Source organism: Arctopsyche grandis, chromosome 13 (assembly GCF_051622035.1).
Source record: "Arctopsyche grandis isolate Sample6627 chromosome 13, ASM5162203v2, whole genome shotgun sequence".
In the NCBI taxonomy this organism is placed as follows: Eukaryota; Metazoa; Arthropoda; class Insecta; order Trichoptera; family Hydropsychidae; genus Arctopsyche; species Arctopsyche grandis.
In genome coordinates, this window is record NC_135367.1 from 23,561,288 (window position 1) to 23,588,284 (window position 26,997).

General features: G+C 34.6%; 15 non-coding genes across 15 annotated transcripts; all 15 read right to left on the reverse strand.

Annotated features, from left to right (window-relative positions):
- Nucleotides 1–9,657: 9,657 nt before the first annotated feature.
- LOC143921795 (5S ribosomal RNA) lies at nucleotides 9,658–9,776 on the reverse strand. Its single transcript, XR_013261467.1, has one exon. It is a non-coding gene; the product is annotated as a 5S ribosomal RNA (ribosomal RNA).
- A 79-nt stretch (nucleotides 9,777–9,855) lies between these two features.
- On the reverse strand, nucleotides 9,856–9,974 carry LOC143921796 (5S ribosomal RNA). Its single transcript, XR_013261468.1, has one exon. It is a non-coding gene; the product is annotated as a 5S ribosomal RNA (ribosomal RNA).
- A 79-nt stretch (nucleotides 9,975–10,053) lies between these two features.
- On the reverse strand, nucleotides 10,054–10,172 carry LOC143921842 (5S ribosomal RNA). The gene has a single exon (XR_013261513.1). It is a non-coding gene; the product is annotated as a 5S ribosomal RNA (ribosomal RNA).
- A 79-nt stretch (nucleotides 10,173–10,251) lies between these two features.
- On the reverse strand, nucleotides 10,252–10,370 carry LOC143921797 (5S ribosomal RNA). Its single transcript, XR_013261469.1, has one exon. It is a non-coding gene; the product is annotated as a 5S ribosomal RNA (ribosomal RNA).
- Nucleotides 10,371–10,448: 78 nt separating this feature from the next.
- Nucleotides 10,449–10,567, reverse strand: LOC143921798 (5S ribosomal RNA). Its single transcript, XR_013261470.1, has one exon. It is a non-coding gene; the product is annotated as a 5S ribosomal RNA (ribosomal RNA).
- A 79-nt stretch (nucleotides 10,568–10,646) lies between these two features.
- LOC143921799 (5S ribosomal RNA) lies at nucleotides 10,647–10,765 on the reverse strand. The gene has a single exon (XR_013261471.1). It is a non-coding gene; the product is annotated as a 5S ribosomal RNA (ribosomal RNA).
- A 78-nt stretch (nucleotides 10,766–10,843) lies between these two features.
- Nucleotides 10,844–10,962, reverse strand: LOC143921800 (5S ribosomal RNA). Its single transcript, XR_013261472.1, has one exon. It is a non-coding gene; the product is annotated as a 5S ribosomal RNA (ribosomal RNA).
- A 79-nt stretch (nucleotides 10,963–11,041) lies between these two features.
- Nucleotides 11,042–11,160, reverse strand: LOC143921801 (5S ribosomal RNA). Its single transcript, XR_013261473.1, has one exon. It is a non-coding gene; the product is annotated as a 5S ribosomal RNA (ribosomal RNA).
- A 79-nt stretch (nucleotides 11,161–11,239) lies between these two features.
- Nucleotides 11,240–11,358, reverse strand: LOC143921802 (5S ribosomal RNA). Its single transcript, XR_013261474.1, has one exon. It is a non-coding gene; the product is annotated as a 5S ribosomal RNA (ribosomal RNA).
- Nucleotides 11,359–11,436: 78 nt separating this feature from the next.
- On the reverse strand, nucleotides 11,437–11,555 carry LOC143921804 (5S ribosomal RNA). The gene has a single exon (XR_013261476.1). It is a non-coding gene; the product is annotated as a 5S ribosomal RNA (ribosomal RNA).
- A 79-nt stretch (nucleotides 11,556–11,634) lies between these two features.
- LOC143921805 (5S ribosomal RNA) lies at nucleotides 11,635–11,753 on the reverse strand. Its single transcript, XR_013261477.1, has one exon. It is a non-coding gene; the product is annotated as a 5S ribosomal RNA (ribosomal RNA).
- Nucleotides 11,754–11,831: 78 nt separating this feature from the next.
- On the reverse strand, nucleotides 11,832–11,950 carry LOC143921806 (5S ribosomal RNA). Its single transcript, XR_013261478.1, has one exon. It is a non-coding gene; the product is annotated as a 5S ribosomal RNA (ribosomal RNA).
- A 79-nt stretch (nucleotides 11,951–12,029) lies between these two features.
- LOC143921807 (5S ribosomal RNA) lies at nucleotides 12,030–12,148 on the reverse strand. Its single transcript, XR_013261479.1, has one exon. It is a non-coding gene; the product is annotated as a 5S ribosomal RNA (ribosomal RNA).
- Nucleotides 12,149–12,227: 79 nt separating this feature from the next.
- On the reverse strand, nucleotides 12,228–12,346 carry LOC143921808 (5S ribosomal RNA). The gene has a single exon (XR_013261480.1). It is a non-coding gene; the product is annotated as a 5S ribosomal RNA (ribosomal RNA).
- A 6,314-nt stretch (nucleotides 12,347–18,660) lies between these two features.
- TRNAT-AGU (transfer RNA threonine (anticodon AGU)) lies at nucleotides 18,661–18,734 on the reverse strand. The gene has a single exon. It is a non-coding gene; the product is annotated as a tRNA-Thr (tRNA).
- Nucleotides 18,735–26,997: the final 8,263 nt, after the last annotated feature.

Here is a 26,997-nt window from a genome sequence, read left to right on the forward strand (position 1 = left end):
TACAAATATGCGATTTTGGTCTTTCATTTGTATCCTGAAGCCAAGGTCTACGCAACAATATCAATAAACATATGCTTATATATAACATTTGCTTACAATACTGAATATATATAAGAGACAGTATGTATATTATACGAAAGAAGATCAAATTGCTATATTTTCTGAAAATACTAATGCACATGTATGTACATCCAGAAAATTCGCTCATAAAAAGTACCTAGAGATATGACTGGAGGAGAATAAGAGGCTTCATCCCAAGGGACCAACTGGAGACCGACTTTTTTTTCGTCCAAAGTGTACCTATGTACATACATATATCTAAAATATTACTATGTTCATATATGTTTAGCATCAAGAGATTATTTGGTTCGATCCCGGACTAGTCTGTAATATACTGCTGGTTAGACTTGGATGTTTGTGAGTTCAAGTCGATCGATTCTTATCAGAGTTTGCCAATTTTATAACATCATTGTTGAAACGGTTCCTTAAAATTGGCAAAATATCGTCTTGTCTGCTGTCACAATTCTTCTGTTTTAGTGTATGTACAATTTGTAAATAATTATGTACAAGTCTAAAAATCCATAGATGTCTCAATGGATTAATTCATTAATTTATTGTTAATAACGTGTTCTCCAGCTTCTCAAAATACAGTGATTTATGTAATAAAAATGCTGCATTGTTTGTAATTAATAGTAAAAGGAAGGTGCATTAGGGTCTTTCTGTCAAGCCTTCCTGGTATACATATGTATATCTATGTATGTAAAAATAAAATAAAATATCTGACACTTAAATATATGTATATGTACATGACTATTGAGTTGTCAAATATTATATACATTCATATATGGAATAAAAATTCAAATTTTACATACATATGTACATATATACAAATATACCAGGAAGGCCTAACAGGTAATTACAATGCAGCATTTTTATTACAAGTAGTTGAATTACGAGACACTGAAAAACTCACAAATTAACGAGACATCTATGAATTGTACATTAATCATACTCAAATAGTGGTGACATAGTAGGTAGGAAGAATTTTTAGCCAATTTTAAACGGGAACCGTTTCAACAATGAAATCAGAGAAAATTGGCAAACTCTGATAGGAAACGATCGACCTGGAGCACAAATATCCAAGTCTGACCAGCAGCATTACAGAATATACTCAGAATAAATTAGTTTCAATCGAGGCCGATCGGTATCGAGTCCGGCGTCCTCTCGGTGCTAAGCAAAAGCCCAACCACCGAGCCATACTGCCGGCTAAATCGAGATTTTCAGTCCTATATACTCGAACTAGACCTTTTATGATACATATGTAGAATTGAACCCCAGAAATATGTACTTGCCGACATAATTTTTAGGGCGTGTTCCAATAATGGAAGTTGGACTTTTTTCGTGCTTGCTTTTACTAGAGATACGCCTTCGGTAAACTTCCTCGAAACCAACTCACAGGTGAAAGTTCGATCGCATATCTAGACTCGGTGCTTCTCAAAGCATGTCAAAGTAGACAAAAAATTTCACCGACAGACACCTCGAACGATCGAGAATACGAATATTCATATACCAACATAAACTTTTCAAATTCAATCCAAACATTTAAGGAGAACCCCCTCTCCCCTTCCCGTCCTCCCCTATCGTTACGAGGGCGTAGGCTCCAAGGTGGGGCCCCATTATGGTGTCGGATAGCCGCCACCGCAAGCCTCTAGCTGTTTCTTGTCATAATAAAACATAACCAAGACATACGCTAATTACTCCATATTATATTTCATCGTGTTAAAATACCGAAAGCGTAAATTTCATATGCCAAGATTTGTATACTTATCGTTTATTCTAAATATATGTTTATTCTACAAATATGCATTGATTACATCTTCTATAATCTATATGTATGTATATAATATACTAGTTGAACCCGGCATCCGTTGCAATGCCACAATATTCCCGTTCTCGTTCCCGTTCCCGTTGCCATTCCCGTTCTCGTGCCCGTTCTCATTCTCGTTCCCGTTCCCGTTTGTCGGAAAAACGCAGACAGCGAACACATTTGAAATTATTCAATTATCTGTTTATTTTACCCTAACAACGCATGTCGCGACGCGAAAACGTTGCAATAATTTCAAATGATTTTTTTCCACAGTAAGCTTCGCGGACATGCATACAATAAATCCTGAATGCGGTAGAGTTTTGCGTCATCGTTTATTGTTCCAACCTATTCCTGCGAAAACGTCTGCTTTCAATAACTCGTCTCTTGTAAAGGCTATCCGGTTCCTTAATGTGATAGATGAACATTTGGACCCGTTTAATTGTCATGTTGATGAACTGGTCAGTTTCATGAGATATTTGAATGAGATGATAACTAAAGCCCGGACCCTGAGGGGACCGTTTATTGTTCAAATGTTGTAAATGCATTGTTAAAGGTTTGCCGAACCTTTTTTACAAAGGATTTACAACAATTGAACAATAAACGGCACACTTCCGGTCCTACCTCTAATGATAACACGAGTCTATTTGAATGAGATGAATGATTGGTAATTTTTATTGTTCTTTTCTTTGTTATTTTCTTTTTTTTGTAAGACTGGTGCGACGCATTGGGACAACCTGTCAGGTCACATTGGTCATAATATTGTTATTATTATTTTAAAAAATAATAAATAAATGTGCATATATAGAAATTAAGTTGAATACAAAATGTTTCATAAATTCAACGAAAACCATTTTTTTTTAATTTTATAATCAAAAAAAATCGTGACGTCAATCTTTACTATGTTTGAACCACTGAATTCGAATATGAGAATGATTTTGTTTTTTTTCTCTCGTTTATGAGGTATTTTAAAAAATGCTCAATTTTAACAGTTTTTTGGCTTTTGTAGTCTTTAGCTCCAAATCTAGTATTGCTGTGCCAAAATTCACATAGTATTGGAATTAATAATCGACTTTTTTTCTATTGATTGTAATTTTTTATTACTTTAAAATACTTATTATCAATTTTCAACCGAATTTTAAATGATTTGTTAGAAATGATTAAGCGTTTGAGTATTTCTTCGTAGTTAAAAAGGTGGTATTTGAATGGTCTGCTATTAATAAACTAACACATACCCAGCAAAGCAACTATTTGAGTAAAAGGTTGTAAGTCTGAAGTCAAATTTCGGACGAGCTCCTCTCATAAACGAGGAATGTAATTAATGTGAAATTAATTCGAATAAACGTAAAAGAAATTTCAAGACGTACAGTCTGCACATTTCGTACCAAAGTCTACCCTACAGAATATACAATTTAATAAATAAACTTCAATTCGCACAACCTGTGCGAATACATTTCCGACGTCGGAGAGCACCTTTTCGCTAAAAATTTCCTCAAATTTCATTTAAATTACAACGTTGGCCCGAGACTAATAGACGAGGTATTTTTAATATAATCTTTCGTGCCGGTAATTATTAAATATTAGAGAGAGACAGTGGGGCCCTCGCATCATAATTGCAATTTGCGCTGGTTAAGCAACTTTTCACTTTTAATAATAATCAACATCCATGCAAAGAGAGAACGAAGAAAACCAAAACACCCCTCCCACCTCTAAATCCTCCCCCTCTACGTCAGAATCATCACTCCAACCCTAAGCAATCCAAAATATTGAAGCTTACCATCAAATTTATAGAACTGTGGTCAAACGGCGCACTGTTTTACCGATTCTATAGCCTTAAAAATCAAATACGTCTTGAAAGACGTGTATATTTGGTCTCCTAAAATTAAAAAACCTTTCCTTTTTCAATGTATGGAGATCAAAAGATTTATTTATGTAGTAAAAACATCTAAATTGTTGAGAAAAAGATGTTCTCTTATGAGTAGTACATCTTTTGTGTTTTATTGAAAGTTTCAATGTGATTTATGGATTTATAGTCTTCGTTATTATTAAGCGTTTTTATCATTACCGGAAGTAACCATTAGCTCGATGCTTTTAAAATAAAAATAGACCTCTCCATTAGTATTCAAAGCAAGAGAGAAAAAAAAGCATGGTTTTTACAAGGCCTCTTCTAAGGCTTACTTCGCAAACTATTCAGAATCTTTGCCATTTTGCGCGGTTTGATCAGCGATGAAAATTTTTTTAAGAAGATCACAATAGGGAACCATTTTTTGTGTATAGGGTAGGTGGTTAATTTGTTGAGGAGCCGTTTCAAATAAATTGTAAAATTCAGTTAGGAAGCGATCGACCTGGAGTCACATACATATATCCGAGGTCTGACCAGCAGCACTGGGTCAGGGCCCAAACCCATGACAACTCAGTTGTTAGCATTATACACTAACCACTGAGCTGTGTTGCTGTTTATTTGAATCTAAAGACATCTAAATTACAAAACATAATTCCTTTCATATTAGATATTTATTTATATATGTATGTACATTATATACATATATATATATATATATATATATATATATATATATATATATATATATATATATATATATATATATATTTGCACCAGTGCGAATGCATAAACAAAGGCATCACTTTCACCCCTAGACCACGGCTTTCCAAAGCTCGGGGCTGTTAATTAGCCGTGAGAATTGTACGAGGGGGATGTTCTCGAAAGTGAGTGGATGAATTGAGTGAACAGTCGTTTAGTCACACTTAAAAAATAATTATTCACATATTTGCACTTAATTGTTCATTCGTTCACTTTAATTTATTTTTTATTGGAACAAAAATATGAATGAAGTCAAGTATTTTACAATTTTAATATGAGAAACACGAATTTGATTTTACTATATTTTTGTATTATATTTTTAGTCATGTGTTGGTAATATTATTTGAAGCACGAGTCGAAAGGTGAAGGGGGGTGCGTGCGCACGTATAATAAGCTTAAAATTTAATCGCCAATGCATTTTCTTATGCAACGCAACGAAAGGGCACCAGAGTCATAGCAGTGACCTTATTTTCGAAAATAAATTCGTTCGATAATCGTTTTTACCTGCACTTTCATCGATAATAATAAAAAAAATCACATTGAAAATGTCTCCAAGTTCACGCGAACCACTCACTCACTCAAAGCGTTGAGAGAAATATTTTTTAAAAGACTGCATTGAACTATAAATATAATTATACTAGCTGTGTTACCCGGCTCAATCGGTATTTGTAATATAAACGGCTTAAACATGACTAATCTAATAGTAAACATTTTATTAAATTTATTTGTTATGCGTTATGCGTTAAACTACGGAGGAACCGATTTATTGGATTTTTCACAACAATTAAACTATAAAAATCGGAAAATTCTAACAGGAGACGGTTGATCTGTGTGTGTTTTTATTGTATTTAGCTTATTTAGCCGGGACATGAAACCACGAACCGTCTACTGGTATGCAATATCTTTACAAGTGGATAACCAACACATAGGGTTGGCAGATTTCATGCAAGTCAAACCGGAACACCCCCCCCCTCCCCCCCCCCCCCAAAAATCAGATCTTTAACTTTTTTATAGATATATTTTCAATCGAAGTGATAATCTTTAGTATATCTATAATCATATTTTCCCTTTTATTTTAAATATATGTATTTAAATTAAAAGTGTTACAATTACAATGCAGAAACCATAGATAGACTTCACTAAGAGGATTAGTGAAAACATTTAATAAGGTTTTGGTGCTTTTTTTTTCAGCTAAAAAAAGCTTTTAAAGCTTCAAATAGCTTTAGAGTGCGTTCTATTGCAGGTAATAGTGATAGCCACCTAGTTTTTGAATGTGAGAGTAGATTTTTATATTCAATATTAGCAAAATCACAGAAATCTTTTAGGCTTTCTGTTCTGACGGTTTCTATTCCGCGTCTGCGTATGGTGAATCATTCTGGGTGTGAGAAAATTATGGAATAAAGATAAATTGATTGATGCCTAATACACATTTTTGTCTCCCTTCTACACATACATATGTACATAGTTCTCCAGAAAGTATAAGATAGAGACAAATAGTTCATTGTTGAATATTGCTGCATTATTTACCAGACTATCTGGTCCAGACATTGACTTTTTGTTTATAGTTTATGTTAATTCAGAGTTAAAAACTTCTGTAGGAATTTAAAAAGTAAACCGGGACATTTGGGCGTCCCGAGTGGTTTGTTCGGGACCCCGGGACACGAGACTTAAAACTGGTAACAATCCCGATTAATCAGGACACCTGACAACCCTACCAACACAGCAAGTAGATAATTTTATAAATTGTTAATATATAGAAAAGATCGTTTTCATAGCAAAATTATTTCAAAATATGTAGCTATGAACGGATAACAATTAAGGACTGAATGATGGAAGAAAAATTAAATTGAATTTTTTGCTGGTTTTCTTAGTTAAATTGCATTATAATATTTATGTCTTGATGAAAGTCGTATTATGGCTTCAAAACAATTCTTCACAAATTGCATATATGGGTTTCCGTGTCACAACGACCAATAATTCACATTTGTACTTAAAGAAATCGCATTGCATCGCGTCGCAAATCATACCTGCATCTTGCATGTCGTGTGCATTTGAAATGTAACTCGAATCGTAATTCACGTATACAATGCACGTGCGATACTAAATTTAAAAAAATGTGTACACAAAAATAATAATTCAAATTTTTGACGCACACACACACACACATTCACGATATCGCAAATTCAAAAGCAAAACGAATACGATGAAATGCATAGCGTGTTGATTGGTACGTCAGAATTGAATTAGTCTTTTTTGCATTTCGAAACAGTATCGGAATACAGAAAGTATGCAGTTCTGCGATTAAAAAATCAATTCCTGACGACTTGAGGCGTACTGTGTATTTAATTTTTATCAGAGTGCAATCTGCCAAATTGCATATTGCGAAAGGCCGTCAGTGCATTTAAAAAGTGGACGATAATGCAATGCGACTTATGACCTTTTTGATTTTTATTGCACATAATCGATCATCTTTCATTTTATACGACTTACACTAACGGATCATAGTGTGTGTAGACTTTGCAAAATACGGAAACGTGTCTAATTTAATATTGAAATTGTAAAAATATCCATCATTCAGTATGAAATATTAAGATTGTTGCAGAAGTGGTAACGAAAAATGCGTGAAATAGCCATCTTGTAACTCGTTGTAAAAGTCAAATTCACGCTCCGCACCGCTACCCCGCCCCTCTATCTAGATTTATTCAACTCGGTTACGGACACCATTCCATGGGAAAGTTTCACTTCAACCGTACATTTTTTTACTTTATTCTAGATTCAATTTAACCAGAAAATTACTCAGTGGTTAGCGTATAATGGTATAATGCTAATTGAGGGGTAATGGGTTCAATCCCTGGACCGGTGTTGCTTGCCAGACCTTGAATATATGTGACTACAGGCAGTGCCGGCCTTACACCCGATGGCGCCCTTGGGCAATTTTTTCTAAACACCCTTAGAAAGAACTTTCGCCTTTGGCGCTCTAGTCTTAAATTTTGAATGGCTTTTGGCGCTCTAATTTTAAATTTTAAAGCGCCTTTGGCGCATCGTTCAGCGCCCTAACTTATTTGGTGCCCTCGGGCGCCGCCCGACCCAGCCCCCACCTAAAGCCGGCACTGACTCTAGGAGGATCATTCCCTATTAGAGTTTGCCAATTTATCTGATTTCTTTGTTGAAACGGTTCCAAGAAAATTAGCAACCTATCCTCAATTTCCAGCATTATTTGATATTGTTATAAATTTATATAAAAGACATTTGTACAAATTTGTCTATAGGTGTCGCTTTGGAACAAAAACCCGAAATGGCACCATGGTAAATATTAAATTTTATAAAATTATAAAGTTCAAAAACATATTAAAAGACAATAATTTATGTATTTATTTATTTAACATATTTGGGGGAGGCGGCAAAGCCGATAGACCCACGGGGTTTGATTTATACATATTTTATCGATTTATATATATTTGTAAATTAAATGAGAAATTATTTTGAATAAAAATACCAATAATTTTATTTTACTACCGCCATCTATGTTTAAAACTAAACACTGGATAGACGTCAGTCACTTTTCAGAAATTCAAATTTCAAACGCGTCTTCCACGATATTTTTGCACCATCGTAGTGGCGGAGGATCCATTTACTTATATTGATGATCAAAATGAGCAATATGGCAAAGTATGAAAACGATCGGATAAGAGGCAAACTTTTTCCTGAATTGTAATCGTAAGTGAAACGTATAGGAGGTATGTTAAAAGTAAAATATATTCAAAATGACAATATTAAAATGAAAATAAAAATAAGAGAGAAAAAAAACAGAAATAAGATATTGGGAAAGAAGAATTACAGAAATCCTTTAAGTTTAAGAAATACATCAAGCTCATTCTTGAAAATATTAAGGTTGTCAGAAATTACAATATCATTGGGAAGACTAATCCAAACTGAAACCACTCTGTTTGAAAAGAAGGAATCTCTGATCAATTCTTTAGATTTTTTTCTTTTTGGAGTCTAAGCGAGTGACCTCTGAGGTGAATGTTTTCGTGGAATGTAATAAGATTCGACATATGACATTTATGATGAATTTTTATTAATTTAAAGACTTCGATTAAGTCGTCTCTTATTCTTCTCGTCTCCAGTATAGTGAGATTCATTATTTTCAATCTTTCGTTATTAGAAAGTGAATTAAGTTCAAAAGGAATCTTTGTAATTCTCCTTTGTACCCTTTCGATACATGTAATATATTTTTTAAAATAAGAATTCCATATGCTAAAAGCGTATTCTAGTTTAGGTCTGATAAAAGTTTTGTATATTTTTGATAATATAGGTAAGTTCAAAAACTATAATATAAAATATATAAACTATTTGAATATCTTTGCCATAAAGCTATAAAACCAAAAATACCAGGCATTCCTACGGTTGTATGGGAAGTTTAAAATGCTGGGTAAATATTCGGATATTCGGATATTACATACAATTTTGACTATTCTGCCCAGTTTCATTAAATTACCGGTATATCATCACATTATATATTGAAATGCACATGTCGAAAGCCTCTATTCGAATCGGCTTAATTTTCCCCTTCACGTTGCCTTTGTTGCAAAACATTCGCTAAGCTGAAAATGCACACATATATTTCGCATTGTTTTCACCCACAAGCGGAAAGCGTCTTTAATAATGGCCAATCAATTTTCCAAATTATAGGGATAGATTTTCCGCAACGGTCGGAAAGCGGCCGTGGAAAACTCGCTACTAATTTCAATAATTCGATCGACTGCCCACTTTCTCGCTAAAACGTTCACTTTCCCACTTAATATTAGAATCACCGTAATGCATCGTAAAAGTACTAGAACACCACTATTTCCCAGATAATAAATATGAGAAAAATATTTATATGATATTAAATGTGTGTGGGATTATTAGGTTACGTCTGCAATCTTTCATCCATTACTAAATGCACCCATACATATCATTTTCTTGTCGTGAGTGGGGTTGTGTAGTGGGTGACCCCCCTTCATTGTAAGCATAATTTGATATTTAAAATCAAAGGAGCGTGTAAACTGTGACGACAACTCGTACTTGACTATACACGGTATGGTTCAAAATGAATGATACAACGAAAAGTTTATTTAAAAAATTATATAAAAAGAGGACAGCGGGACTATGCATAGAGTATGTCAGGAAATAAAGCAAAAAGGAGGAGGGCCAACGGCACGCGGTGTTCCCAAGCGGTCACCCATCCAAGTACTGACCGCGCCCAATGTTGCTTAACTTCGGTGATCGGACGAGAACCGGTGTATTCAACGTGGTATGGTCGTTGGCAAGGGTCGCACTAGGCATAGAGCATTTCAGGAAATAAATACGCACGGGGCCAAAATATGGCACGGGCAAAAGAAAGGAGGGCCAACGGCACGCGGTGTTCCCAAGCGGTCACCCATCCAAGTACTGACCGCGCCCAATGTTGCTTAACTTCGGTGATCGGACGAGAACCGGTGTATTCAACGTGGTATGGTCGTTGGCAAGGGTCGCACTAGGCATGGAGAATTTCAGGAAATAAAATCGCACGGGGCCAAAAAATGGCACGAGCAAAAAAAAGGAGGGCCAACGGCACGCGGTGTTCCCAAGCGGTCACCCATCCAAGTACTGACCGCGCCCAATGTTGCTTAACTTCGGTGATCGGACGAGAACCGGTGTATTCAACGTGGTATGGTCGTTGTCAAGGGTCGCACTAGGCATAGAGCATTTCAGGAAATAAATACGCACGGGGCCAAAATATGGCACGGGCAAAAGAAAGGAGGGCCAACGGCACGCGGTGTTCCCAAGCGGTCACCCATCCAAGTACTGACCGCGCCCAATGTTGCTTAACTTCGGTGATCGGACGAGAACCGGTGTATTCAACGTGGTATGGTCGTTGGCAGGGGTCGCACTAGGCATAGAGCAATCAGGAAATAAATACACACGGGGCCAAAAAATGGCACGGGCAAAAGAAAGGAGGGCCAACGGCACGCGGTGTTCCCAAGCGGTCACCCATCCAAGTACTGACCGCGCCCAATGTTGCTTAACTTCGGTGATCGGACGAGAACCGGTGTATTCAACGTGGTATGGTCGTTGGCAAGGGTCGCACTAGGCATAGAGCATTTCAGGAAATAAATACGCACGGGGCCAAAATATGGCACGGGCAAAAGAAAGGAGGGCCAACGGCACGCGGTGTTCCCAAGCGGTCACCCATCCAAGTACTGACCGCGCCCAATGTTGCTTAACTTCGGTGATCGGACGAGAACCGGTGTATTCAACGTGGTATGGTCGTTGGCAGGGGTCGCACTAGGCATAGAGCAATCAGGAAATAAATACACACGGGGCCAAAAAATGGCACGGGCAAAAGAAAGGAGGGCCAACGGCACGCGGTGTTCCCAAGCGGTCACCCATCCAAGTACTGACCGCGCCCAATGTTGCTTAACTTCGGTGATCGGACGAGAACCGGTGTATTCAACGTGGTATGGTCGTTGGCAAGGGTCGCACTAGGCATAGAGCATTTCAGGAAATAAATACGCACGGGGCCAAAATATGGCACGGGCAAAAGAAAGGAGGGCCAACGGCACGCGGTGTTCCCAAGCGGTCACCCATCCAAGTACTGACCGCGCCCAATGTTGCTTAACTTCGGTGATCGGACGAGAACCGGTGTATTCAACGTGGTATGGTCGTTGGCAAGGGTCGCACTAGGCATAGAGCATTTCAGGAAATAAATACGCACGGGGCCAAAATATGGCACGGGCAAAAGAAAGGAGGGCCAACGGCACGCGGTGTTCCCAAGCGGTCACCCATCCAAGTACTGACCGCGCCCAATGTTGCTTAACTTCGGTGATCGGACGAGAACCGGTGTATTCAACGTGGTATGGTCGTTGGCAGGGGTCGCACTAGGCATAGAGCAATCAGGAAATAAATACACACGGGGCCAAAAAATGGCACGGGCAAAAGAAAGGAGGGCCAACGGCACGCGGTGTTCCCAAGCGGTCACCCATCCAAGTACTGACCGCGCCCAATGTTGCTTAACTTCGGTGATCGGACGAGAACCGGTGTATTCAACGTGGTATGGTCGTTGGCAAGGGTCGCACTAGGCATAGAGCATTTCAGGAAATAAATACGCACGGGGCCAAAATATGGCACGGGCAAAAGAAAGGAGGGCCAACGGCACGCGGTGTTCCCAAGCGGTCACCCATCCAAGTACTGACCGCGCCCAATGTTGCTTAACTTCGGTGATCGGACGAGAACCGGTGTATTCAACGTGGTATGGTCGTTGGCAGGGGTCGCACTAGGCATAGAGCAATCAGGAAATAAATACACACGGGGCCAAAAAATGGCACGGGCAAAAGAAAGGAGGGCCAACGGCACGCGGTGTTCCCAAGCGGTCACCCATCCAAGTACTGACCGCGCCCAATGTTGCTTAACTTCGGTGATCGGACGAGAACCGGTGTATTCAACGTGGTATGGTCGTTGGCAAGGGTCGCACTAGGCATAGAGCATTTCAGGAAATAAATACGCACGGGGCCAAAATATGGCACGGGCAAAAGAAAGGAGGGCCAACGGCACGCGGTGTTCCCAAGCGGTCACCCATCCAAGTACTGACCGCGCCCAATGTTGCTTAACTTCGGTGATCGGACGAGAACCGGTGTATTCAACGTGGTATGGTCGTTGGCAAGGGTCGCACTAGGCATAGAGCATTTCAGGAAATAAATACGCACGGGGCCAAAATATGGCACGGGCAAAAGAAAGGAGGGCCAACGGCACGCGGTGTTCCCAAGCGGTCACCCATCCAAGTACTGACCGCGCCCAATGTTGCTTAACTTCGGTGATCGGACGAGAACCGGTGTATTCAACGTGGTATGGTCGTTGGCGACGGTCATTATCTACATTACACCTCAAATTCTTGGCAGTTTAAATTCACACATATTTTTTTGTTACACACCTTAGATCTATACATCGTAGGGTCCCTAGTACATTTTTCCAAGTGGCAAATTGCCCTTCCATTTATAAAACTTATTAGGCACCCCTGCCTACTAGGGTCGTCACACAAAACTCGATGCATAAATAAAACCTGCACGATAACCCGGTTAAATATTCAATAGACGCGAAATTTTATTCATAACCAATCCACGCGACCATCTTTACTCGCAAATTACCGTTTTGTTTTTTCTATATATACATATGTTACGTATAATAGATACCTATATAAAATATTGTGTTTGCAGAAATCTCGACTTTAATTTTTACTCATAGTTCTCACATCGATCCCTAATATAATTTTAATCTTTAGAACGTGTGTGTTTGCTTGTGTATTTTATTTTATATATTTTCTGTCTAATCGACACTAGGGATTTATGCAAAATCTGTCGACGGGCACGCGACGCTTTGCAAAATTGACTCGCCGTGAAAAATTGCTAAAACATGTAACGATATCGAACCGTCAACGTAAGCCAAGGACACATTTCGCCATTTACACGCTCGGTGGATCACTAAAATGGCTACTTGATCAAATTAGTTGGATGATCAATCACATTTTCGCAAATTTTTTTATATAAATCGTCAAATTTTGAGATGCTGAGAAACTCGAGTTTTGCGGGACATTTATTGACAAGTTTGCAGCATTTTATACGAATCAGCGAAATTCGAGATGCTGAAAATTTATATTAACTTAACTAATAATATAAACTTGAACTTAACTTAACAAATATAAACTTTAAGTTATATTCAAACAATGGAGACAAATAGGGGTAGGTTGCCAATATATATTCATACATATGTATGTATATATTTGCACATCTTAAAAAAAATACAAGAGTACATACATAAAAAAAGACCAAAACTCCAACACATATTTACAAATCTGCGTTTAACTTATTTGATCTTATGTTATTATACATTCATGCATATTCTGCTATAGAAAGTTGAATGTGTGCTGTTTCATTTGTCCACTATAAAAATCTACAGTTTCCGATTTAAAACCACTAAATTTAATATGGTATTTCTCAATATTCCAACTTATACATTGAACGATTTTTAAAATGGGTCGGAGACCAAGGTCAAAATATTTTTCCAATACAAGCAACGCCTGGTAATTTGTCTAATACTAATGCAAAAATATAACAAAAAAAAAATTCTTCCGTTATTAAATAAATATAAATGACTTGTTTCTCTTCTTCTAACCCAATAGCTCTTTTGGATCGGGGCTGCAGGCTGTTGACTTATATTATTCAACAGCGACTTTTCAGCTTATAACCACATTCATATTGTAACGTTGTTGTAACGTTGGAACATGAGAGAGAGTATCCACTGTCTAAGAGGATTCGTGGGTTAACAATAGAGACCCCGGATGAGGTTAATGGGATTCAGTATGTTCCCGAACCGAGGATACACTGGAGATCTCACAGATATGGGCGAGTTCATGCGTAAACAATAGACTGGCCAGGATAGACTAAAGGGCGGATAACCAGCGTGCTTTTTCCAGAAATCAGGGCGTTTTGGGTCTATTTACAAAGCTAGAGTGCATAAAAAAGGTTCAAAATAAAATTGGACAAAGCACAGTGAACAATGAACGACACGCTTCCGGTCCGACCTCTAGGGTAGACCTTTACGTGCCTATACAATAGACAAACTAACGGATCCGGGAAGCTGTGCTGTGCAACTTGTCCTTTATAAGGACGTCCTCACGGTAGATCAGATGTTCTGGAGTGAGCGATAGTTCCGTGTGGACCTACCGAATCATTGAATAAATGCTGTGAAGCGACTTTGGCCAATCATTTGGATCCTGAAGCCACTCCTACGTAACTATATTATATGTAGGATCTAGTTTTTAAGCCTAGAAGAGTGCATGTCTAATACTGCAGAATGCCGCAACAAATCTTTTCGGCGCATTGAATAATAGAAATGGTTTAAAGCGCTCGTCTCATTGGAATCTCATTGGTTTGTATCACGTGTCCTTTCATGAATTAAATCTTAAATATTTGTATAATTAATAATAACAGCGCAGATAATGCTCAGTGAAGAGATGTAGTTCCAGCTGTGAAATGTCAGATCTGACACATTTGGCCGTAAATCGATATATAGAGGCTATATGCCATTACACGAAAATATACGCCAAATTTGAAAATTATATATATACATATGAGAGTTAAAACTATAAATATTTATATATGAAAGATAATGAGAACCTATAGAGCAAATTTTATAAAATATAGAGTGAAAAAGAAATAGTTATAGGTGTTTAAGAAATTAAAGCTAGATGGCGGTGAAAACGGATATTCACCAAGAAAACACCGAAGCGAGCGCAGTAGGCGAACAATGCGACCGAACATTTTGGGCGATTAACGTCAGGCACATCTTCGTCGGAGAATTTTCAAACGCGTTTAAAACGATATTTTTCCACCATCGTAATGGCGGAGGATACATTTACTTAAATTGAAAACCAAAATGAGCAATATGGCAAAGTATGAAAGCGATCGGATAAGAGGCAAAACTTTTTCAGAATTGCAATCGTAAGTGAAACATAAAAGAGGTTTAAAAATAGTTAGAAATAAGGCGGTTTAAAAATAGTTAGAAATCCTTGCGGAACGGTCAGTTTTAGATTTAAAGGCGAAAATCACAAACACAACACACCGCAATGGAACTGTCAAACTATTGTAAAAGTACCGTTAGCAGCGTAGGTAGTCATAAAAATTGAATGTATGGCCAGCATCTTCTGACGATCGCATATATCACTATCAACGTTCAGAACAATATGAGTGACCTAAATATATAAGAGAGATAATGAGAACCTATAGAGCAAATTTCATAAAATATAGAGTGAATTGGCGTTTAAACAATTAAAATCTCATATCGCCATATCAAGGCGAACAGGTTGAAGATACGGGATGAACGCTTATTAAACGTCAGGGAGATTTACTTTCCGCGTGTTTAAAACGCGTTGTATACGATATTTTAACTCCAACGTAGTGGCAGACGATACATTAACGTGTATTGATGACCAAAATGAGCAATATGGCAAAGTATGAAAACGATCGGATAAGAGATAAAAATGACCACTGACAAGAAAGCCATGTGAAACGTAAAGGAGGTATGAAAAAATAGCACCAATTAGGCTATATAGCCTAGTTACTACATACATACATTGTTCAATCACATATTTGACTTACGTAATCGTCCTTGACGCTTTAAAACAGTGTTATTATAATTTCCTATAACACGAGTAGACATTTTGAAGCCCAAGCGTTTTGAGATTATGGTAATAGTGGCTTTCGCGAATAACCCTACCCAGCTCTGCAAAATTCCTAACGAGCGACATGCAATCGTAATATCTCAATACGAAAATAAATTAATGCGTGATACGTGGGCCGGCAGTTGTGGACGGCTGATTTCATACGGTTTTTATTTTTTCATTACTGTGGATTTTAAGTTCGATATGCAAATGAAGTGCATTGAAAAATGCAAGGGCGGTCGCGAAGTTGCACAAAACAAAACCCCCTCCCGAAAAAAAAATGTTATATAGGGTAAATGCCACGGTAATTGGTCGCCTTAGTAATATTGTACTTGTAATTTAATAAAAAAAAATAGCAATAAACTTGCCGATTAGTTCTCTAAAAAAGTCAATGTCAATTGGGTTAGTACTGAATATCAGATTTTTATATGCTGGTTAATTTTTAAATAATAATTTTATGTGAAACAGTTATCAATTTTTATTAAAATTATGAATATCAGCATTTTTTTGATAACATGTCATTTTATAATTTATTTTTTTAATAATCTGACACGCGATATGAAGTGCGGCAAAATTATAGGCGAACAATTTTTTCTTTTTATTATTTTGATACAAATTTTTTTCATAAACAATATTATGACTGTAAATTTAACGATATTATGGCTATAAATTTAAATTTAATTTAATTTCTAAAAAATAGTTTATCAATATTCAAATCACATTTTTCTTATAAGCAGTCCAAGCCTCTGCCGCATAGAGCAGCAATACATTTTTTATTAATAAATTAACTTTCTTTACAATTTATCCACAGGTAGTCAAACATTCGAAATAACTCGATTATGATTTAAATCGAGTGTCTAATTAATTTAGCGAATTTGCGACGAAACAGACAACCAAAGCTAATTCAATAATACTCCAGTCAATGGGAACTAACTAGACCCGAGTAGAAGTAGCTCGCTTGCAAATTGATTTAAACGATTAATTGAATGCCGGATATTTTATTTATAAAATTTCAAATAATGTTGATTTTAAAATAAAAATAGTGATTAAAAGCGTACAATGAAAAATAACCGGTTTCCAAAAGCTTGATTCTTATTTAAAAAAACATTTTTGGATGTGGAATTGATTAAACTCCGAGTATTATAATTTTAATTTAAGAACGGAGAATTATTACTTAGATAAATTATCTAAAAATATATGTGTTTATGTATTCGTAATCTTGTAGATTAGATATAATACAAGTATCAAATTTACATATATGTTTTTGAGCTCTCTTTCCTATTATGCTGTACATTAACATTAGAATAATATAATACTATGATTACTAACAAAATTAAATTAAAATTATACAATATAAAATGATCAGTAGATCAGTAGCTATTAAAATAGATATAAGATGAATGATATATTATGAACATAATTTCGTAATAATAAAAAGCATTTAAAAATCCAAAATCAAAGTATCAAATTTACATAAATTCATATGTAAATGGTAGTAAGATTTTTTCATATACATACATATATTATACAACACTATAATTTTTAATTATTTATTTAAATATATACGATATGCGTGTTGAAATACACAAATATACTTTTTTATCTATTGACTGCTATTGAAAAATTATTTTCATAATGTTTGAAATAAATATTAAAAATTAGCCTACTTTACCAGTTTTTTCAAAATTCTCAATCTACCTTTATGCTAAAAATAGTAATAATAGTCTAATTTCAAGCCTGGCCTCACAACAAAAAACTTCAAGAATATTTTAATTCCAAGCCCATCAATTTTTATAAAAAAAGGCATTCAAATCCTACCAGAAATATGGATAAACGTTGTTACAAATAATGGAAAATATATTTTGTAACTACATACTTATACATATAAAAAATAAATAAAAAAATGAGTATTTGTATACAATTTCATTTAAAAGACGACATTCTTTTCCGGTACCTCTATTATATCTAAATACCTTTCATGAAAAAAACTATGAATATAAATTAACCTCAAAATAAAGGGAATTAAAGTCATAAAATAAATAATAAAATTTTTCTCAATATACATATCTGTAACACAAAGAAATTCAAATACATAAAGTCGATAAATGTTGAAAATTATTTTGTGTACTCAAATGCATTTCAATGTAGGCATAAAATATAGGCATAAAAACTGTCTAAACATTAATGACAATCAATTAATGTCAACTGTAAATATTTAGATGTCATCTTTTACGGTGTAATTTTTAAAAATTTACATTGTTTGACAAAAACATTTTGGGAAAGCAAATTAATATTTTATATCAATTTTTAATACTGCAAAATGGAAAAATATTTTTGATTTGATTATTAAAATGCTTTTTATTATTACTAAATTGTGTTCAAAATACATCTTATATATATTTTAATAGCTACTGATCTACTGATAATTTTCTATTTTATAATTTTAAATTAATTTTTGTAAGTAATCATAGTATTATATTATTCTAATGTTAATATGTACAGCGTAATAGAAATAAAAAGAGCTCAAAAACCTATTTACAATTCTTATAAATGCTCATAATACATCTAATACATAATATTAATTAAAGACTCTCTAAAGTCGAAGACCTAAAGCAGATTGTATTTAGGTAATCTGCGTTTATACCTGAAGGGTATAGACATAGCGAAAATATAAAATCACATTTTGACACGAAAATAAAGGAAAAACGACTCGTTAACCAGAGTACTCATCTCCAGCAAAGTCTCATTAGAGCCTGAGGAAAGTGAAGAGTATTTTATAATCACCTGTCATTTGCAAATATTCGACTAGAACCGTCGCAACATCACATAATTAGTGGTGAAAAATTTTTAAATATATATTTTTTTATGAAATTAAATATTGATATATAACTAAAAATCAATTTAATTATTATTAATAGAAATGAAAATAATAAAAAAGAATAATCAACCAATGATCGAAGGCCCCGACGAGATTCGAACTCGTGATCTCCTGTTTACTAGACAGGCGCTTTAACCAACTAAGCCACGGCGCCGATATCAGGGCTCCTCAAAATAAACGTTGCACTCATAAATTATTATATTATGTATGCGTTCATTTCAATCGTAAATCATTATCTTATCGTATGTTCACATTCGTAAACAATAATAACGATTTTGAAAACTGAATCAGCTCACTATCGAACTGACTCGCGTAAATATTTCATAGACATCTGCATATTCGTGATTTTTTTGTACAATATAATTAGAAACTCAAAAAATTTAATGATGATAAATAACAGTACAGTATGGGTGCTGATATCTATATACTCTTAATGAATTTAATTGAATTTTTGAATGAATCTTTCATATTATATTTGATATTTTTACGTTATCTGTTATTATTAAATGCTATTTATGTATGGATATATTTATGTTTATGTATAAATGTATTTATGTTTATCTTTAAATGTATTTTTTTTATGTATAATTGATTGGTATATTATTTTCGTTATGTATTAATTTATGTTTAATTGTTATTTTGTTTTTTTTTTGTGTTATATTTTTTGACCATTGCGGCGCATTAGGAATTCCTGTAATGCCACAATGGTCTGAACTTTAAAATAAATAAATAAATATTATACAAAAATATTCTAAATTTGAACATACATATGTATGTACATATGATATGTATGTACGTACGTACTTGGAGGGTTAATGAAAGGTGTATTTAAAAAAATAATCAGACATTAGAGCCAATTTATTATATTATACAAAAGCCATGGACTCGATGGTTTTTGTTGAGGATCAATAAAATGAAATATTATGAACAAAATATTATTTACTGTCTATAATAATTTTATAAAAAAATATTTATACTAAATTAATTAGCGCATACATTTTTTTATAAAAAAACCCTATTATTAAAAAAAATCTTCATGTATGTACGTATGAACATAGAACATGTTTAGAAAAAAAATTACTTTTTTTTTATAAAATATTTAAAAATAATCATTTTTCAAACGTATATTCTTACACAGGCCTATATAAATTTCAATATATGTATATGCTACAGTGGGATTGTATTTTCAGTTGTAATATATTCCAACTGGCGTTTTTTTCGAATACGATTCATCTAGTAAATTATATCTCAACAAGCGCAAATACACTATCAACCCCAGTCCCAGTGAAGTAACTAACTCTAAAAAAAAAGTTTTTTAAAAACATAACTCTTCTATAATTCGTATATAAAATTATTATTTTGAATAAAAACAATAATTTTATTTTACTACCGCCATCTATGCTTAAAACTAATAAACAAACGATGGATAAACGTCAACGACTATCTCGCCGGGCAGATATCAAACGCGTCTTACACGATATTTTTGCACCATCGTAATGGCGGAGGATCCATTTACTTATATTGATGACCAAAATGAGCAATATGGCAAAGTATGAAAACGATCGGATAAGAGGCAAACTTTTTCCTAAATTGTAATCGTAAGTGAAACGTAAAGGAAGTATGTAAAAATTGAAAGAGTTCAAAGGAAGTTCCTTGACCATCTATATATGAAAGAATTTTGATATTACCCACAACTGTTTCCCAGTGCTTTTGTTGGCTATGGTTCCCTATCTTGTCGGAGGGATATGCTTCTTGTGTGTCATTTCTTCAAATTATTAAGAGGTGATATTTACAACCCAACTATATTGGGTTGTAAATATCACCTCTAAGATATAAAATTATGGGTTCCATCTCGCCTCATTGATTATCGGTTGTGTCCATTGTTCCAAACAATTAAAGCAAGAACTAATGTTCTTGCTTTTTCACCAATTGCTCGAGTCTTACGTTGCTTGAATTTGGTCAGTAATCACATCGATATTTTCAATATTTCACCGGATAATCTATCCGTATTTTTATTGTTTTTACTTTTAATTTAACTTAAACAAATTCAATTTATTTTCTATTATTTTCAATTTATAATTTTTCAATTTTTTAATTTTTAATTCTTAATTTTTCAATTTTTTAATTTTCTATTTTTATGTACAATTTTTTTAATGTTTTGTTTTAATTGGTTATTTTATTATTATTATTTAGTATATATTTTTTACGGCGCACCGACATCTCAGCGCAAACCAACTTAGCGCCAACCTTTCGGCGCAGACAACTCAACGCAACGACAATTCAGCGGATGACAATTCAGCGCATGGACTATTCAGCGCAAATTCATTTTTTTCAATAAGTTTCAAATGCGTTTTCAAAAATAATGACTGTATTGAAATTTTCGGTCATATCTACATGACAGTTTCATAAATGCGAATAAATTTATTTGATACTCTTTTTATTTGAATTGTCATCCGCTGAGTTGTCTGCGCCGAAAGGTCGGCGCTAAGTTGGTTTGCGCTGATTTGTCGTGCCACCTTCTTCTTCTTGTTAATGCCTTGTCCGCATCCGGACGTTGGCGACCACCTCGTCGATTATTTGAATATATCCGCATCGGTCTTCAGCGGCTCGGAATAGCTCTTCGGCGCTCATATCGGTCCACATGCGCATATTTCGAAGCCAAGATAACTTTTTCCTGCCAATTCATATTTTTCCTTCTATTTTCCCCATGGTTATCAAACGGAGAAATTCGTATTTTGGACCCCGTATCATGTGTCCGAGGTACTCCATCTTTCTCCGCTTGATGACAGAAACAAGTTCCCAGCCTCTCCCCATCATGCCGAGGACAGCTTCGTTTGATATCTTTTTGGTCCACGGAATCTTCAGCATACGCCTATAGATCCACATCTCAAAAGCTTCAATGCGGCTGATCATCTTGGTTTTCAGAGTCCACGTCTCACATCCGTGTAGTAATACTGTCCAGACGTAGCTCTTTGCGAATCTCAACCGCGTATGAAGATTGAGATGCTTGTTTGTAAGCGCCGCCTTCATTTTTACAAATGCTGTTCTAGCCATCTCGATGCGGATTCTTAGATCTTCATCTGGGTCCATCTCTTCATTCAGCCAGGTACCCTGGTATTTGAATCTTTTTACTCTTTCTATCACCTCTCCATCCAAGGTTAGATTCCAGGTGTCTGTTTGCATTCTATCTACTATCATAAATTTTGTCTTCTTTAGATTTATGCGCAGACCTCTTCGATTGCTTTCTTGATGTACACGGTCTAGAGATCTTTGCAGGTCTGCTAAATTTTCAGCGACTAGTGCCGTGTCATCAGCATATCTTATATTGGTGATCGTCTCGCCGCCCACCTTGATGCCCTCCGCCTCTTGGAGAGCATCGTGGAAGATGGATTCGGTGTAGGTGTTAAAAAGAGTAGGTGATAGGATGCATCCTTGCCTGACGCCCCGTTCTATAGGAATCTCATCAGTGAATTGATCATCGACACGTACTACTGCAGTCTGATTCCAATAAATATTTCGTAGCAATCTGACATCTCTGTCATCCAGGCCAATATTTTTTAATGTTTCCATCAGGCGAGCGTGTTGGACACGGTCAAAGGCCTTTTCAAAGTCTATAAAGCAGATGTACACAGGTTTACGGACTTCTCTGCATCTTTGGAGTAGTGTTTTCATACAGAAAAGGGCCACCATTCTTTACAAATGTCTTTTATGTGTTTTCTGGCCACAGTGTCATATTGGGGTGACCTGTGAAGACACTGGTATACTTGTGTATTAAAAATAAATAAATAAATAAACTGTAACATATACTGTACATATATATTTTTGTAAATTTTCTTAGTACCGTGTGCATCGTCGGCTTGGGTTAGGTTAGGTTAGGTTTAGATCTGAATTGTCGCAGTAGACGACACGTGTTCTTTTTAATTGAAGCGTGTATCGGGTTACCCAATGTGCAAACAGGGATACCATTTCGGGGGATTCCTCGATTGTTCAACATTGCCCCGGGGAAATCGGTTCCCGGCGAACGCACTATTGACACACTCCTATTGTGACGTTGACAAAAATATATGTATATAAATATGTATACCAATACATGCTTGTATGCTAAATTCCCTAGGTGACGTTGGCGGTTTTCATCATCATTAATTTCGCATAATGAAAGAGATGTAGAAGTCTATAGAAATTGACCGCTAATTATTTTTTACTGACCGTTTAATGTTTTTTACTAGCCACTTTTATAAATACTTACTTTCCTTTTTATTAATACCAGCCTATTCTTACTTCGCTTTCGATTTTTTTTCGTCTGACGAAATTTGGGTTCTTATCCGATCGTTTTCAAACTTTGTCATTTTGCTCGGTTTGGTCATCAATTTATGTGGAAATCTGGTGAAAAGATGAAAGATGGTGAAAAATAATCGAAATGATCATTCCGGATTTATCCACAATATTCCGATGGTATTTTTTCCTTTTCGCCACCCTTTCGCTATGTCAGATTTTAATTGTTTAAACGCCTATAACTTTTTCTTTTGTCACTCTATATTTTATAAAATTTTCACTTTATCTACATATGTATATACGTAGTAACAATAGATGAAGTTTTGTGATCATGCGAAAATTCGAACTTGAGATTGTGACTGTTTCGAACTCAGAATCGATCACTAATCATGCTTTCATGATCTAAAAAAATGTGTGTGTGTAAGTATGTGTGTCTGTATATTTTGGGGATTTTTTGAACACCATTAGTCCTATCGAACTGAAACTTAGTACCAGTTACTAAAATGCTTATCGATATGAGGTATTTTTTTTCAAATTTTTAAGTTGACTGGAAATGGTACCTCCTCTTATTGTACCCTTTTTTTAAGTTTTTATATCCAATTATCTCCCAAACCGCTCAACGGATCAGACAAGAACTTTTTATGTAACATGTAACAGAAATTATAAATTTTTAACATTAAAATTTTTTTAATATTTTTATCTCAACTGGAAGTAGTACTTTTACTCTAGAAAATCGAGGTTTTTTATGTTTTTCTCAAAAACCTTTTGGTTTATTGAACTGAAATTTTATATCTACATATATCTATAATTTAAGCTTAATTCCAAGCTATATATCATTTTTACTTTATCTATGTACGTAGTAACAATAGATGAAGTTTTGTGATCATGCGAAAATTCGAACTCGAGATTTTGACTGATTCGAACTCAGAATCGATTACTGATCACGTTTTAATGATCTAGAAAAAATGTGTGTGTGTCTGTATGTGTGTCTGTGTGTGTGTCTGTGTGTGTGTCTGTGTGTGTGTCTGTGTGTGTGTCTGTGTGTGTGTCTGTGTACTTTGGGGATTTTTTCAACACCGTTAGTCCTATCGAACCAAAACTTAGTATCGGTTAATGAAATTCTTATAGACACTACGTAAATTTTTTTCAAATTTTTAAGTTGACCGGAAATGGTACCTCCCCTTATAGGTGTCCTCTTTTTTTTAAGTTTTTGAATTCGATTTTCTCCCAAACTACTAACTGAATCGGACTGAATTTTTTTTGCATGTACTAGAAATAATAATTTTTATAATTTTATATTTTTTAAATATTTTTATCTGAACCGGAAGTAGTACTTTTACTCTAGAGAATCGAGGTTTTTTATGTTTTTCTCAAAAGCCTTTTGATTATTCGAACTGAAATTTCATATCGATCAGTTAAGGCTCAATACCAAGTTATGTATAAAATTTGGTAAGCGTCCGTCGACCGGAAGTGGCAGTTTACTCTTGTTCGATTTTTCTTCCACTATTTTTTTCGACCCCTTAAACATGTCTTCACGAAAAAATGCAAGTATAATTCTTGTATCAATGTGATTAAAATAAAAAAAAATCACTAATTTTAATAAACCGGAAGTGGGATTTTTTCCCTTCCGGAAGCATCCGGAAGGAAGGTCAAAATGTTGTCGCCTGGATCCTGACCACACCCCTGAACGTATTAAGCTGAAAATTTATATTTATATTATTTATGTACTAACTTAGATTTGGTAACGTTTTGGTCAGAATTCGTATACCGGAAGTAGTATTTTTTTTAAAAACAATATTTCATTATTTTTTCATTATTTTATTTTGACCTTTTAAATTATTTTAAGCGTCTTGATATTTATTGTGTATAATAAAGATAGTGATTTTAAGTAAAAATAAAAAATAAAATCATCAAATTTAATGAACCGGAAGTGGGATTTTCTCCTATTAGAAAGGTCAAAAATGTTGTCGCCTGGATCCTGTCCACACCCCTGAACGTATTAAGCTGAAAATTTATATTTGTGTTGTTTATGTACTAACTTAGATTTGGTAACGTTTTGGTCAGAATTCGTAAACCGGAAGTAGTATTTTTTTTAAAAACAATATTTCATTATTTTTTCATTAATTTATTTTGACCTTTTAAATTATTTTAAGCGTCTTGATATTTATTGTGTATAATAAAGATAGTGATTTTAAGTAAAAATAAAAAATAAAATCACCAAATTTAATGAACCGGAAGAGAGATTTTCTCGTCTTAGAAAGGTCAAAAATGTTGTCGCCTGGATCCTGACCAAACCCCTAAACGTATTAAGCTGAAAATTTATAATTGTATTCTTTATGTATTAACTTAGATTTGGTAACATTTTGGTCAGAATTCGCAAACCGGAAGTAGTATTTTTTTTTAAAACAATATTTCATTATTTTATTTTGACCTTTTATATTATTTTTATCCTCTTGATATTTAATGTGTATTATAATTATACTGATTTTAAATAATAAAAAAAATTTGAACAAAATCCGACAACCGGAAGTAGAACTTTTGTCTTGTGCAAGTATTTGCATATATTCGCGCTCAATTTGTATCGCTATCATAGTTATTAGTTCAATATTGAATTTTGTTTTGTAACCTTCTTATATTCCTCAAATACATAGATAAAGTCATGGGTTGGTCACACCCGAATTTTTTTAATTCAGTTACTGGCCGTTTTTGTATTTTTTAACTGACCGTAAAATTGGCTACCGGACTTTTTACATTTCGTACACCCGAAACTTCTACACTTCTTCCATGACCACTTACTCAAGACAGTATTGAGGTATTATATTTCGGGTGACCATTCGTGCCGTTTTGACCGGGACAGTCTCGTCGTTTTCGTATAATTGTTTGATTTGTCCCATTTCGTCTGTCCACTGATGCACAGACGAATTTTTGTCCCGTCTCATCAAAAAAAACATATATGAGCATTCAAACAATGAACGCTATCCTAAATTTAGGACAATACCTCGACATTAAATTTGGATTATTTTATATTATGTTGTTGAAAGATCAAAATTAAACTAATTTAATATTAATAATTAAATTTAGTCGACCTCATCATTTACTCACCAAAGAATTATTTTAAGTTAATATACATATGTACAGGATAAATATATATGTATATTTTATTTTTAATTTTCGGAACTGTTTTCACTTCCATATTTTACCTTGTTTTTCCAAATCAATTTGCTTTCCAAAAAACAAATTATTTTACAGAAATATACATTTACACGCAATATATTCATTTTAAAGTAACATTTGAATATATTATTACATGTTTCTGAAAAAAAATCGCTTTGTGCTATTATTTTCATTATAATTATTTTTATGTATCTTTAAAATAGAATATAATATGATATTTAATTTTTATCTTGTTTCATTTTCTTCGTTTAAAGAAATTTACGCTTCGGTAAAAATTTTATTACTTAACAAAAGAATAAAAAATAAAATTTACAGTTTTATATAATTTTTGCAATTAAAAGAAACCGAGAATTTCTTTTTTTGAAATTTGTATTTATTTTACACGTTTCAGAAAAAAAATCAGCCTGTGACGCACGGGCATCAAATATTATATTTAATATTTTTTATCTTGTTTCTATTTTCCTCGTACACAACATTTTGAAATTGTAAAAATAATCATAAATATATATATATATATATATATATATATATATATATATATATATAGACTGGACAGACTGGAGTTGGTTGCCACATAGGAGGAATATGCAGTAACCACATCAGCTATGCGGATGACATGGTGATCTTGGCGCCTTCTCCGTCAGCTCTGAATCGCCTCCTGGAAGTTTGCTCGAGTTATGCTGCAGAACATAATATGCGGTATAATACGAGTAAATCCATGGTATTGATTTTCCGATACGGTCGAGGTCCTCATTTCGTCCCCAACATTATTTTAGATGGGCGTAATCTTGAAACTGTTAGGGAAGTCAAGTATCTGGGACACTTGCTGACGGAGGATCTATCTGATGACCGTGACATCGAAAGACAAAGAAGAGCCATTTGTGTAAGGGCAAATATGCTGGCTAGACGATTTTTCCACTCCAGTGTAGAGGTTAAGAGACAATTATTTATGTCCTTTTGTACTAGCCTCT